The sequence below is a fragment of the Ascaphus truei genome, chromosome 17 (genome assembly GCF_040206685.1).
Source record: "Ascaphus truei isolate aAscTru1 chromosome 17, aAscTru1.hap1, whole genome shotgun sequence".
Classification (NCBI taxonomy): domain Eukaryota; kingdom Metazoa; phylum Chordata; class Amphibia; order Anura; family Ascaphidae; genus Ascaphus; species Ascaphus truei.
Window position 1 is genome coordinate 38,104,042 of NC_134499.1, and position 15,201 is coordinate 38,119,242.

Sequence of the window (15,201 nt, forward strand, 5' to 3'; positions counted from 1 at the left end):
TTTACCCTACATGTACGTGTTATTCATAGGCAAGCAATGTCTGTGAGTAACGTATAACACCTGACCAGGATCAGTGATAAGAGACTTGAAAATGTGACTATAAAGTAATCTTTAAGCATTTTCCAGTTAAGTAAAATTCCCCAAAACATACAACATGTTGACCGTCTAAATTGATTGTTTAACCAGCCAAGCAGCGATGGATAGAAAAGTGAATGCCATTAGCCGAGTGCCCTTTCTAATGGCCATGTTGTCTTGTTTGAGAGGCAATCTCCAGCAGATGGCAAGAGTATGTTCTGATCGTTTGTGGGCCATTTAGCTACTTGGCGGATTACACATTCCTCTAACACATTTCAACTGAATTGCATCTCTCCTTTTCTATGACAGCATTAAATGCGGATGCTTTGTATATTTTTCCATATACACATATAGATTAAATGATAGGTAGCTTGGCTTTATAAGGTAAGCATTACGCCAAGTCGTTCACATTACATCATCATAAATACTGAGAGAGATTTGCGTGGTTTTATGATGACTTTTAAACCACAAAATGGGATTACAGTCTCAGTTTCACAGTTACCCATCATTCGCATATTCGCACCAAGCTCCAACTAGAACTGGTGATTCTGTCATCAAGAAAATATTCTGTATTTATTGGATCTGTTGAAGAGCAGCTGTAACTGCAGCATGTTGTACTGTACACTATGCAGAGGTATAGTACAATTCCAAAGTGCAGGGAAACAGATTCAGGAGAGGGTGATCCTGCTTGTGCAGACAACAAACACATAGACAAACACATTCTTCAAAATACAGGTCTCCTCTAAGACAGAGATACAAAGTACATCTCTACTCACAAGCTCATAATGCAATTCTCCATTTAATGTGGCAGCCAAGCACAGTGGAAAGCCAACGTTTCAGATCTGATGAAAGGTCCATATAGGACCTGCAACGTTGGCTTTTCACTGTGATTGGCTGCCACATTAAATGGAGAATTGCATTATGAACGTGTGAGTAGAGATGTACTGTGTACCTCTGTCTTAGATGAGTCCTGCACTTTGAAGAAATTGGTTATACTATGCAAAGGCAAATCAGTCATATGATTTGAGACTATAGACATGTTCAACCTCAATATGGCGGGTCAAAAATGTCTGGCTAAAATGAACTGCTGTTTTAAATTTATTGTAATATGTATCACATCACTGATTTGTAAAACAGTATAAAAATATCACCACCATGTCCTACTCTTGTTGTTGATAAAAATGCTGCGTTTATATTATTTCCGTTCACATTTATTGTGTACATTTATAGCTTTGTGAAATGAATGCATTACATACAGACATACCCCGGTTTAAGGACACTCACTTTAAGTACACTCGCGAGTAAGGACATATCGCCCAATAGGCAAACGGCAGCTCACGCATGCTCCTGTCAGCACGTCTTGAACAGCAATACCGACTCCCTACCTGTACCAAAGCTGTGCGCAAGCGGGGAGACTATAGAGCCTGTTACACATGTGTTATTTACATCAGTTATGCACGTATATGACGATTGCAGTACAGTACATGCACCAATAAGTGAAAAAAGGTAGTGCTTCACTTTAAGTACATTTTCGCTTTACATACATGCTCCGGTCCCATTGCGTATGTTAATACGGGGTATGCCTGTATTGTTATGCTCAAACTTTAGCGATACCAAACACTGTAGGCTTTATTCTACCGAAATCCACTCAGGGTAATGTTTTGACTGATTTTGATCGGGTTGATTGGTTGGCCTTGTACCGTAATCCTAAACATTAATTCCCCACGAGTGGATAGGCATCTAGCTTTAATTGCCACTGCCCGTACAGCCTGTACAAATCCACATAGCTACATGTCCATGCAAACATTTTGATCGTGGGAATTATAAGGAGGCCACTTTCTGACGTAACAATGTAACCAAGCAAAATTGACTAAAGTATGCTTTAGACAGATTTGAAAGTCGACTTTTTAGTATTTCAATGTCTTTTTGTTCCTGACCATATAAAATATTGTACTAAAGAACACTTTTAAACGATAAAAGAAAAAAGCTATTTATTTACTTTTCCAAATATTACATTATAATAGTATACAAATGTGAAATAATTTTCCGGAAACATTTCTACTCGGAAATATACATTTAAAAATCTCTCTCTTCTCTTCTTCTCTCTCTCTCTCTCTCTCTCTCTCTCATCTCTCTCTCTCTCTCTCTCTCTCTCTCTCTCTCTCTCTCTCTCTCTCTCTCTCTCTCTTCTCTTCTTCTCTCTCTTCTCTCTCTCTCTTCTCTTCTTCTCTCTTCATCTCTCTCGTGTTGCAATTGCTTGCAAACTCTGACTAATTTGCCTTTTTTTTGCAACTAAAGGGAACATTTTGCCTGGTGATTGAAATTGTGCAAAGCTTTGTACATCTTGCAAATTGCATATTATTTTCAGATATTCATCTAGTTCCTAAGAACATTCATTTTGCTGGACTTTTATTAATGTTGGCCAATAGTAACTGGGAGGACTGCAATCTAAAAAAAATTTGGAGCCAAACACAACCAAATCACTAGTTGTGTAGTTGAATCTTGGGGACCCGTAGTGAAGCTCCTCATCATGTAAAATATGGGCAAGCTAAATGGATGCAGCTATCGTGTCAAACGTATGTGGTCTTTAACGCTGCATTTGCTGGTTGACACAGAAGGGCGGGTCACCGTGTTGATCCTGTCTTCCATGTAGTAACAAAGGAGGGAGCGGGAGTAGCTGGACCGATGCCTTTTATTGGACCAAAAAGTAGTTGATATGTTACAAGCTTTCCAACCTCCCAGGGTTACCCGATGAAGGACCATAACATATCAATTACTTGTTGGTCCAATAAAAGGTATCACACCTTCTCCCTCCTCTCCGTCCTCTGTTACTACTTTCCTTGTGGCCAGAATGTTCAGAAGATAGAATTTTGGAATTCATTTTTGGAAAACTGAAGACATAGAAATTGTTACTCCAGTTATAAGTGAAAACAGTTACAAAGTACTTTAGCTCAGACAGCAGTGGCTTGATACTGTATCATTGTTTTAGTGCTAAACTCAATATTTATTCAATTGATTACACTACAATGAAACTCTTGTCATTCAAATCTAGTCATGTGCTCCTGTAAAATTACAAGCTAAGACATTTTTGCAATTAAAATGCATTTCAATTAGGGTGACTTATATTATGAATTTACAGTCTATTAGGTATGCTTTTCAGTTTTGGAATGAGCCTCTACAGAAAATATTATAGATTAGGTATTGTGTGGATGTTGTCATTGTGCTGTTCAGAGTTTGTTTGTTTTTGACCCTCACTTGGAAAACTATTATATGTTGAATTGTGAAATGCACCTTGAGCACGTGAGAAATGGCAGTAGTGATTTATTTATTAGATATACAATATATCTCTTCCTCTGCCACGTATCCCGCCCGGCAGCTACAAGGTTTAAGTCCATGGAGCACAATGTCTGCGCACTTACTGAGTGTTCTGCGTTTTTTATGCGGCACATTCACTGACTATCATTTATATTTAAGAAGTGATGATAAATGTTACATAGCTTCTTGTAAACAGTTAAATTGTCAGCTTCCAAACGGAGTCAATTGTTGACGTTTTCATTAGATGCTGATCTGAGGAATGTCCGACTTTCATCATAATAGAGTTGTTTAGCTGAATGCAGTGCCTAAATACTCTGCCCTTGGGAAATATCTAACTGTCACCTGCTCCTAAAATGAGAATTATTTGTTCAGCCAAAGATTTTTTGGAATGGATTTATACATTTTTTTTCTAGAAGAGGACTTTGATGTGGGATGGAATTCAGTGTATGTAAAAGAATCCAACTGTGCTACAATGATCTCTATTTTGGAAATATGCTATTAAACCATTACTTATTTTAAATGCATCCTGTCTCAGATATGCAAAGCCAAATCAATGTCTATTCAACTTCAATCTTTCTGTCTATCATACAGTAACAGTGAAAGATACTTTAAAAAAAGATATCTTGATAAGTATTTTTGGATGACTAGAACCTCTGTTAATGTAAAAAAAAAAAAACCCCACCTAAAATAATTATTTGCTTTTCAAAAATGAAGACAATAAATCTGTTATATATAACTGCAAAATAAGAAGTTATGTTTTTCCTCCTGCGTTGCTTAAATGGTTGAAGCTTAGCTGTATTTTAATTTTCTTATCCAACATTTGGACCAACTTCGCTAACATTCTTAAGAGTACCATTTTAATGGGAGCATTTCCTTTAATATATTTCCCTTTACCTTTATAATGCATTTTCCAAGTTTCTTAAATGTGATTCTGCTGCAGAAGGTCAGAAAGTATAATCAGTTGTGTGCTCAATCACTCAAAAATAGACGCACTGAAAAATCCTGATGGTAGCGAGAAATTACATTTATTACTGGTTGAGAATTGACACAGAGGCTGAGGGGAGGCAGGATATATGGAGGCGGTCATTAGGAAATCCTCTTGTGTCTAGAGTTTGCTTTGAAACACTGGTCATAAACGCAACAAAAGCTTTAACTTTTTTATTTTTATTCATATACAGTAATGTACAATATTGTGGGTGGAATTAAAAAAAAACCCCAATCCGGATAAATAATGGTGTATCCAATTGTCAAAATGTAATCATCCATTTTGTTCACCCCAAATTGTTAAGCTCACGGTTTAAACAGAAAAATACTAACTGCTCAACCTTAATAAACAAGTAACAGTGAAGTATCTAGATCTATGGGGGGCACAGGGTAATGGAATACTGATATTTACACAGTGATCCAAGAGGGATCAAAAAAGATTTCTGATATATAGCCCAGGTGTATTAACACCGATTAAAACCAACATTATTTGAAGACTACCTGTCTACTTTATTGTATTAGGAATTTTGGGGCTGAGTGCAGATATGGGTAATCTTTTTTGATCCCTCTTGGATCACCTTGTAAGCTCTAGGTTTGCAAAAAAAACGTTGCAGTGCCTCCCACCAAGGGAATGGAAAAAGGAAGTGCAAATTGGAATGGCACTCTACATAAATTAGCAAATGATTACATAAGGACATCTATCCCTGTATAAACTGTTTAAATGTATCGACTCCTGGCTTTGTGTGAAACCAGGTCAATGTCTTTGAATGCTGCAACACGGGTATCATTCCTTGATGTCAGGAATATAAATGCTATCATCATATACAAAAGTGGCTGACATTTTCCAAGTTTCAATAAATTACATGTCATTGTACATGTTGTATGGTATGGTAATCCTTAACTGCATATCAAATGATGTGAATTCTAAATGCAATCTGCTTATATCTATGTAAAATGTGCATTTTTTTTTATTTAAAGCGACATTGAACACTGTTGTCACCCTTTAATTTATAATCAAACATCCTTCTCTGTGGTAAAATTCTGAATGCAGACGCCATCCGCAAATTGGGAAACGTATAAATAAGGTTTTAAGTTACATTCTGGATGAGGTTGTTATAATATGCTAAAGTTACACTTGGCTAATTTTACAATCTCTTCAAATCATGACCTAGAAATAAGAGTTACAGTTTCACTTAGCATTATGATACATCAGGCCGAATCAAAGCAAAATATGAACTGTCTCAGGGCAGCTTACTCTGAACTAAATAAGCAGTGAATCATTGTAGCTCTGAAGCACTGCCAGTCACAAAGCCACCTAAAGCCATCTCCATTTGTCTCAATCTCAAGAAAAACATTTCTGATCTGTCTCTGAATCCTTATTATGAATTTCCACTCCATTTGCCCTTAAATTAAAAGGGGGTTAAATCTGAAATTCGTTTTATATTCTTGTTGACCTTGAAAAGTCTCTTATCTTTTTAAGGTCACTAAAAATTGTGGCTGCCTCATTTAGTTAGACTGATAGGATTTACAAATGCAGTTTCCAAATCAGCAAGTTCAGCATTATCAAAGTAGTTTTGCTGCAATACAGAAACGAAAGGGTACGTGGCCAAATGTTTTATACTACAGAACACTAATGTGGTTCTGTCATAGTCAAGGTTAATACATAGTCAACTTTATTCTTTATCTCAGCTGTATGGAAGGAAAGGAACATTATTAAGGTAACTTTTGTTAAACAAGTTATAATTTTCTAGATCTTGATGAATAATGTTCCACGTGAAAGGTTTTCATTAAGTAAGACACAAATAACTGTACTCCCCAAAATTGGCACATTAAAGGTACAACTGGACTATGCAACACATATTGGCGTTACAAGAAACTGATTCACTGTGTAGTATCTTCAATATAAAGAACATTTGTATATTTTTACACATTGGAAATCCCAATGGCAAATACCGAATATACAATACACACTAAATTTCTCTTGGCTATTGATGCCAAAGTGATGAAAGAATGCAGCAGTCAAAAGGTTGTAATTATTAGGCTGTATAATAATGTGTTTCTTAGGAAATCACAATGGCAGCCATTTAATCTAATCGCTCTGCAAAAATACAACATTATCCCTCCAGAATACAAAAATTCTGGAGGATTTTGGAGTAAGTCACAGTTTATCATCTGAACAGTTTATTTGGCCATCAGAGAGGAGTGACTCATTGAGTAAAGCCACTGACTCTAAACAATGCGAGTGTCACAACAACAGTGTATCGTATATCGTCGAGCCAAAACCATTGCTTCCTATGCTTCACCTAGCGAGGTCTCTCCTCTAATGAGACAGAACACGGCCTTTATGATGAAGGGTTCCTACAGATGTGGGGTGTGTAGTATGTGCATGTTTTTGAAACCTTCCAATTCTTTCTTTCCCACAGTCCACACAAGAGGTTTAGAATCAATAACTTCATCAATTGTAATACAGCATTTGTTGTATACCTCATGACATGTGGATGTGGGAAAAGATAGGTGGGCAGGACCACGAGAGCTTTAAAAATAAGAATGCAAGAGCACCTTAGATTAATCAAAAAGTGGGATTTACTACACCCCATCTCTCAGCATTTCTCAGAATATGGGAAAGGGGGATTTGAGAACTTCTCCTTTATTGGCATTGATAAAGTCACCACAAAAGCATGACGGGGTGATATTGTCAATGCTTTAGATCGTAGGGAGGCTTACTGGATATTCATTCTAAAAACTCGCTTCCCTTTAGGAATGAATGTAGAATGGAACACAGGTCACTTTTTGAAATATACGCAATATGACTATGGATGTTCAAAATTGCACCTTTCAAAATCAATTTTTTACAAATACATTTATTTTCCCACCACCCCATAAATAAATTGGCATAGGAGGGGGCAAAACTTGTCCCCATTGCCGTGCCCTTAAGTTGTAAATAAAATTTGTGATCAAAAAGAAAATAATTGTGCGCGAGTAAAAAAGAAATTGAGTCTAGAATGAATGTGGTATTAAATAGAGACTTCTCTGGACCTTCTATAAAGTAGCGGACAGCGACCAGCCCCAGGTCATGTCTAATGATAGAATACAGGGACCTGACGTCCAAGGTCACCCAAATGCATTGTTGACTCCATTTGACATTATCCAACTGTGTCAACAGATCACCAGAGTCCAGAATGTAGGAGGGAAGTTTCCTTACAAAAGGTTGCAGGTAGCTATTTACATAATGGGAGAGTCTATCTCCCAAAGATCTAATGCAGGAGACTATTGGTCGACCAGGAGGGTAAACCAATGTCTTATGGATCTTTGGGAGATTGTGGTAGATAGAGATCACTGGATTTGGGTTTACTATGAATCCCACCTCCTTTTTGGAGAGGACTTTGGTTATCATCCTGTGGCAAACGGCTCCCTTTATGTAGTGCTGCCATTTGCCAGGCTCTTCCCGACACAGTCTTCTAGGGTTTAATGTGTATAAAAGGGGGACAAACACGTGTATACACACAAGGGGCACTCAGCCCTCAACCTTCAGCGGTTTACTTTTCCATTAGTGACACTAAACATTTTAAACACTGTCACTTTAAGAAACAGAAGAAATCTTAAAAGGAAACATCTACTCTTGTCAGTAGTCTAACTCACATGCATATCCCTATCTGCAATATTGGCTGCCTAAGCCAGTTACCAACTTTAAATAGCACACAGATATGACATTGAATATTAACTGTGAGATGGGGACAGCGTCCCAATAGATTCTCAGGTGCTGTAATACGTGAGGGGGCCATCTAACCCGAACTGGATCCTGGGGAGCAGCAGTTTCTTCCCAGCCTCCAGGCTCTAAAAGAGAGAGTGAAGCAGCAAACGTCACTGCAATTATTCCTGTTCCTTAATTAGGAGAGCAGGTGAGGGAAACCCGAAGCATTGTAAAGTCTGGTATGGATTTCCTATCCCCCAGCCTTAGTGACTGTGAATCTGTGGAGCGGATCACTTCCACACCATGTCTGCACTTTCTGCTGTAAATCAGACAGAAAGCTGCCCACTATCCTGGGACTATGTCACAATCCCTAGATCTACTAGATCCAATAGTTCTTTCATAAAGTCATTTGTGGGATTCCCCGGGATTCCAGAGTAGGTGGACACCTCTCCAAGTTGGTACGCCGCCTCCCTGAAGTAGTCTGTCCTACTCTGGACCACCACGGCCTCCCGCCCCCCTTACATACATTTTTGATAACCAATGCGGGATTATCTTGCAATGATTGTATTGCCATCCTTTCATCTTTATTCAAATTATCATGACGAATATTAGCGAATGAGAAACATTGGGCTATTAACAATAGGAATAGGAAGTAAGAAGCTGGAAGCACACCGTTATAGACTAAGCAGACAGATTGAGATATCAGCGCAAGGAAATCTATAGTCAGAGAAGGGTTCCCATACTGTACCTTTGGGTAACGGTTTCGTTATGGAGAGGGAGTCATAAAGAAGTCCTAGGTACTGTACATTTCAGTGGGAGTAAGAAAATATATACAATCCTTTTTTTAATAGCATAAACGTCAGGGCCATAGAAAATACAGTAATATTCTATAAAATAGGGTGTTTTGTATTATAGACCCAGTTTACAAATATTCTAAGATTTTTAAAACCGTATGGAAAATACCCTCAAAAGACTATAATCACAGAATTCATTTCACTGATTTCTAACAAGGGACATGCAATCACAGCCACAGATGTTGCAGACGTTATTACCCCGTTAGCGCGAGATAACACAATGGCATGTTCAATAACACGTGTTCTCTGCTTAACCATTACTTCCAATAGCACTACTGTTCAATAACGCGCCAATGTTAACGCAACATATCCCGTTAACGGGTGCAATAACATCTGCTACACCTGTCATTTCAGACTATTTGAACACTGTGGGGCTAATTCAGTAAGTTCTGAAGCGACCAATCGCGTATCGATCGGCTGAAAACGACCCTTGACTAGTTCTTGGCTCGTTGCAGTGAGGTCGGTGATATCAGAGCTTCATGTATACACCACATAAACTGTGCAAAGACAATGCTAAAGAGTAGACCAGGGGTGGCAAACTCCAGTCCTCCGGGGCCACCACCAGGTCAGGTTTTCAGGATTTCCCTGCTTCAGCACAGGTGGCTCAGTCAAAATGACTGAGCCACTGATTGAACCATCTGTGCTGAAGCAGGGATATCCGTAAAACCTGACTTGTTGGTGGCCCTTGAGTTCTGGAGTTGTCCGCCACTGGAGTAGACAAACCCACAAAGGAGGTTTAAAATAACTTCAGATGTTGTATATGTTATTAGCCAGTGGCAGTATCATCAAGATGGATATATAAATGTATTGTCAAAACTGATTGACTTGAAACAATTGTCTTCGATGAAAAGCCGTGTCATCACTTCTATGGGAAATGCTGTCACCACATCGGCTCTCGTATTCCGTGCTTCTCTGACCTTGTCAATAACGTCTCAGTGGACTATTTTTTTGTGTTGTATTAACACTTTGACCCAGTGAAGATGAAGTAAAGATCGGAGTTCTATCTGATTTATATTACCTATGTATTTCTGTCATGTGCAAAAGAATGTCGCCAAACTAGCAGTTGATAGAGAACGCGTGTTAATGTTGCATTAGTAGCATATTTTGTAAATCATTTGTATTTCTTTTCATTTTGGTCATTCTTGAGTTTTATGCTGGTCGTTTCACCAAGTACATGTAACTCCTTTAAGTACCATGGATGCACGGGTTTACTTTAAAGCAGCAAAACGTGAAAATCCTATATGTCTTTTTAAATAAATCAATACTATAATATTAGATAATACGGTATTTTTTTTAAACTCTTAATGCCATTTTTAATGATTTTTAAAAAATATATACTAATCATCCTTTTAGTTACTACAGCAATTATTTAGAAAGTCAAACATTTCCTCTTTTATTAACAGGCTCGGACACGCACCTTTTTGAGCTCTGCTTTTTAGCGACAAAGTATCACAAACAGATCTGTTGCTGTGTTCCAAACAGCAGACTGTTTATTACTCTGAAAGCTGTAACAATAATGTGTTACACTTAATGTTCAATGTTACATATCAACTGCAGCATTTAAGACTGCAGCACAGAGTTAGAAGGCGGCCATTTAGTTAGGCACACACTCTGGATATTTACAGATTTATAACCGGAGCACCAAACGATTGCCAGCTTAGGTAAGAATGTTCAATTATACATCGTCACATGCTTTACATATACAAATAAGAAAAAAATGAGGGGGGGGGGTGGTATTGCTGCTTCAATAGAATACTCTATTCCAACTCAGAAGGTAAAGGATAACACACTAAAAATAATGTTGTGTAAATGTACATTTTTCTGTTTCTTGTTGTTTTCTTTCTGTATTGTTTTGTTGTAATGTTGTTGTATAATGTTTAAGCCCAATAAAAAAAAACTATTTAAAAAAAAAAAAAGAACCTCTATAAATAGGGAGAAAGAGATTAGACTTGAATGTCCCAAATTGTGGGAGATCTAGTTCTATAGAAAGCGACAATGAACCTGTAGTGACTTATGAATAAAACCCACAGGACATATTACTGATCTTCTGGGCCAGACATTGAATTTGAGAAACCCTTCTGCTTCCTGATTAAAGTTAAAGCTTGTTCCTACTCTGGATAAAGATTGATGTAGTCAGTAGTCACTTGAATATGGTAGACATGTTAATTAGGTTTTATTTAAAAAACATGGGTACTCTGAATAAGTATAGTTTCTCTGTGCTGTCCTTAGTAGTGAACTGAAATAGGATAGATTATCCAGCACTTCCGGAAATACATTTGATGAAGGATTCACATGACCACAAACTGCATTTATTATGTAGATATTTTCAGGAGACAGTTTAAATCCTAACCAACTTCAGAGGCCAAACATGTACAGTACAGTACCCAAGAAATCCTCTTTTTACATTGCAGATGCACTTACCAGAGCACCTTCCTACTGTCTCTGTACGTTCTTTGTACTTACCACTTAGTTTCCAAGCTCTTCGGGACAGGGACTCCGTTTCCTAATGTTACCTTTATGTCTGAAGCGCTTATTCCAATTATGTGTTATTTGTTATTTATATCATTATGTCACGTGTATTACTGCTGTGAAGCGCTATGTACATTAATGGCGCTATATAAATAAATAAAGACATACATACATACACATATACATACATACATACATACATCTATCTTACCTATCATTCCTGGACTCGGGGAAACGGGTGATTTTTTGGAACCACCTTACCACAAGTCTTTCTTTCACTGTAATTTTGTTACATAATTTGTATTTATTAGGTAAGAGTGACACACTGTGTGCTCATTTGCATATCATTGCCCAGAATCCCTGGCTGCAGTGGAAACATTGTTTGCTAAGCAATAATTTAAGGAAAATGTGTCGGCCATTATAGAACATAGACAGTGGCGTTGGTTAGGCCATACATTGCGGATGCAGAGACATAGAATTCCAAAAATAACCCTAATGGCTGAACCTGGTCCGACATGGAAACCACCGAAGGGTGGCGTTAGGCTTCAAACATTGAGATACTTTAAGCGTAAAGCTGAGGACCTGGTTATGCGCCCCCTTTCAACCCTAGCCGAAGAGCATTTAATGAAGACTGGTTATACCACCTAACAACAATAGCCCAAGACCGCAAGCAATGGAGACAAATTTCCGTGGAAGTCATAGTTACATAGTAGATGAGGGTGAAAAAAGACATAGGTCCATCAAGTTCAACCTATGCTAAATTTAGACAACATATACTTTATCCTATATCTATACTTACTTATTGATCCAGAGGAAGGCAAACAAAAAACCCCATTAAGGGGAAAAATTAATTCCTTCCTGACTCCAAGAATTGGCAATCGGATTAATCCCTGGATCAACATTCTTCCCATGTTTACTTATTTGGTATAACCCTGTATACCTTTCCCATCTAAAAAGATGTCCAACCTTTTTTTGAACAAATCTATTGTATCTGCCATCACAGTCTCCATGGGTAATGAATTCCACATTTTAACTGCCCTTACTGTAAAGAACCCTTTCCTTTGTTGCTGGTGAAATTTCCTTTCCTCCAACCTTAAGGGATGGCCCCGAGTCCTTAATACTGCCCATGGGATGAATGGTTCTTTTGAAAGCTCCTTGTATTGTCCCCGAATATATTTGTATATAGAGAAATTTCCGTGGAAGTCGCCTATACCCACCCTGGGTGAAGAGGCGAAAACAAAAAACAAAAACAAGCAATAGTGGGGTAAGACCGGGCTGCAGTCCTGCCTGAGACCTGCAAATTTTAGGTGAGATTAGTAACATCAGATTGCTTTGAAAATGGGAAATGTAGATCTTTATAAGGCTTTACTTTAGTTATAAAAATGTTTTACCGGGAAATAAAACACAGTTACCTCTGGTTTTTAAGTATGTCCTAGGCAGAGTAATGGTTACATACAATTAACAGAGGTTAAAAGTTCTATTTACAGACATTTCATAGAACATTTGAGACAATATATGTTACGGGTGTATGTAACAGTTACAGACAATATTAAAGTGTGAGGCCCCATGATAAAATATGGCTTCTTAGTCTGGGTCACAAAAGGAAGTACTGAACAAACCTGGTAACTATAATAGCACAGACATATTCTAATAACCCTATATTACAACACTAGCTTTATGCCCAGCGTCAACATACTTTTTAAAATTGCACAATATATTAATGAAATACCTGAGTAGATCTCTGTAAAGCCAACAATGATGATCAATATTTTGTACCAATCTGGAGTTCTTGATAAATAGGTCTGTTTAAGTTATACTCATCTCAATGGTAGTGACTGCAACTGGATACAGTACAGATGTTTGTGATTGTAACGCACAGTATGTATTTGTAGAAACAATAAATAAAATTAAAAAAAGCTAAGGAGTAAAGCATTGCTTCCAGTGAGTTCCATTGTTGGGCTTGTCAATGGGGAAGACCTCCGTTTATAACAAAAGCTTAAAGTGAAAAAGATGTTAAATACTAAACCAGCAGTAGGTATGGTATAGATCAGATGGGATTGACTGCTTTGAAATGCATAATAAAGACAGCTTCTAGAAGGTAGAACTGGTTTCTTTTCAGAAAAATGAAAATGACAGATGGACTATTACACTGAGCTCTTCGCTGGTACCCTACTTCTGCAGATAATTAAAGTCTTTCATTCCAGAAATAAAATCAACAACAGTATACATGGGAATTTAGAAAGATATTTCACTTTGGATTGTAAGTAGTGATTTGGAAAGGAAATTAAATAAAGCTAAATTTCTTTTCCGTCCTCTCTTTCACTCTTGTTGCTAAAAAAAACCCAAACTATTGTTATTTATGTCATTAATACAGAATTATTCCCCCAGACTTCGCGTGAAGCACAGCTGCTGACCAGGCTTAGAATATTCTTCTATACTGTCAATCATTTTGTTGCCTACGGCAGGGGTGCTCAGCTCCAGTCCTGAGGACCCCCCAACAGGTCAGGTTTTATGGATATCCCTGCTTCAGCAAAGGTGGCTCAATGAGCCACAGAGACTGAGCCTCTGGTTGAGCCACCAGTGCTGAAGCTGGGATATCCTGAAAACCTGACCTGTTGGGGGATCTTGAGGACTGGGGTTGAACCCCCCTGGTGTAACGTATTCTGGGCATTAACTTGTTTAGTATAGGATATGCTAGTAGCCGCCAGTATTTTTATAGCGTACCTCATTAAAATACTGTAGTAACAAATAATGCTTCATTAATCAAAAGACATAACTGAATCTGTTTGGACTGTCTGGTAATGTACTTTCTAGGGGGATGAGCCACATGTCAGTATTACACAGCTGCAGCTCATGCAAGTAGATTACCTGCAGCAAGTACTATATACATTCCCAAAGTAAATGATGTGCATGTAATTGCTTCTGCATTATCTTTCCACAGTGTTTCTTTATGCTTCTGTACAACACACTGGTAGGGAATGTTCTCCTGTATATTAGAAGCGGTAAGTACTGTACAAGTGATCGCACTATATATAATTGCCATTTAATCTGGGAGCTGAATTCTATATCTGTATTGTAAAATCATTCTTCCGGTATCTTGTAAGGATCATGATTTTTACCAGTTGTTCGTGGACTCAAGTTTGGGGCTAAAAAATGATATTTCACTATAATAACTTTAATGAGTGGGATGTCCGTGAATCTATGAAACCAAAGATGGCGGGAGTGTGACATGGACCTACATTTAGTGAAACTTAGAAGGCTTCTAACAATCTGGAAGAAGGCCTTTTGTGATTTTGCGGTGGACAACGTGATATTATTGTCCTACGCTATCATTTTTGTTCCCGATAAAGTATCTGCATGAAAATAATGTCCTTATATATATTTTAAATTATTAATTGAGCATTTCTAGAGTTTAGGAGCAATCTGAACTTGATGGACACCAGCCCTTAAATACTCTAATTAATACATCCCTATATGATTTGAGGAAACCCAGACCAAAAAGGGATAAAGGACCTTTTCAGGGGATTGTGAAATTGTTCCAGGATTGCAGCACAAAGCATTTATACATTGCAAAATATTACCAAATGGCACAGTGGCCAGTTTGCTTTGCAACAGCTGTGGAACATGGTCACCATTTGGGACTCCTTAGCTTTACAATCATGTAGCAATCTTTCTATACGTTACCAGCTCCTATGGGCTGAATTGTTTCAATGCTTCATGCTGCTGAAAGAGATCATTGGCAGAATTCTTGACGGGCTGTTTACAATGGCAGGCGCAAATGCTCAAAGTTAATCAACTTTTTGATTCTAGCCT

At 37.9% G+C, this 15,201-nt stretch overlaps 1 protein-coding gene across 19 annotated transcripts in view; it reads left to right on the plus strand.

Moving 5' to 3' along the window:
* ERC2 (ELKS/RAB6-interacting/CAST family member 2) overlaps positions 1-15,201 on the plus strand; it is a 608,533-nt gene that overhangs the window by 516,970 nt on the left and 76,362 nt on the right. The window contains exon 23 of one of the 19 annotated variants that reach the window (XM_075574847.1): positions 14,330-14,390. The exons of the other annotated variants lie outside the window; for them this stretch is intronic. The gene's annotated coding sequence lies outside the window, so the exon portion shown is untranslated. The remainder of the gene's footprint in view (positions 1-14,329; positions 14,391-15,201) is intronic. 19 annotated transcript variants of the gene reach the window in all.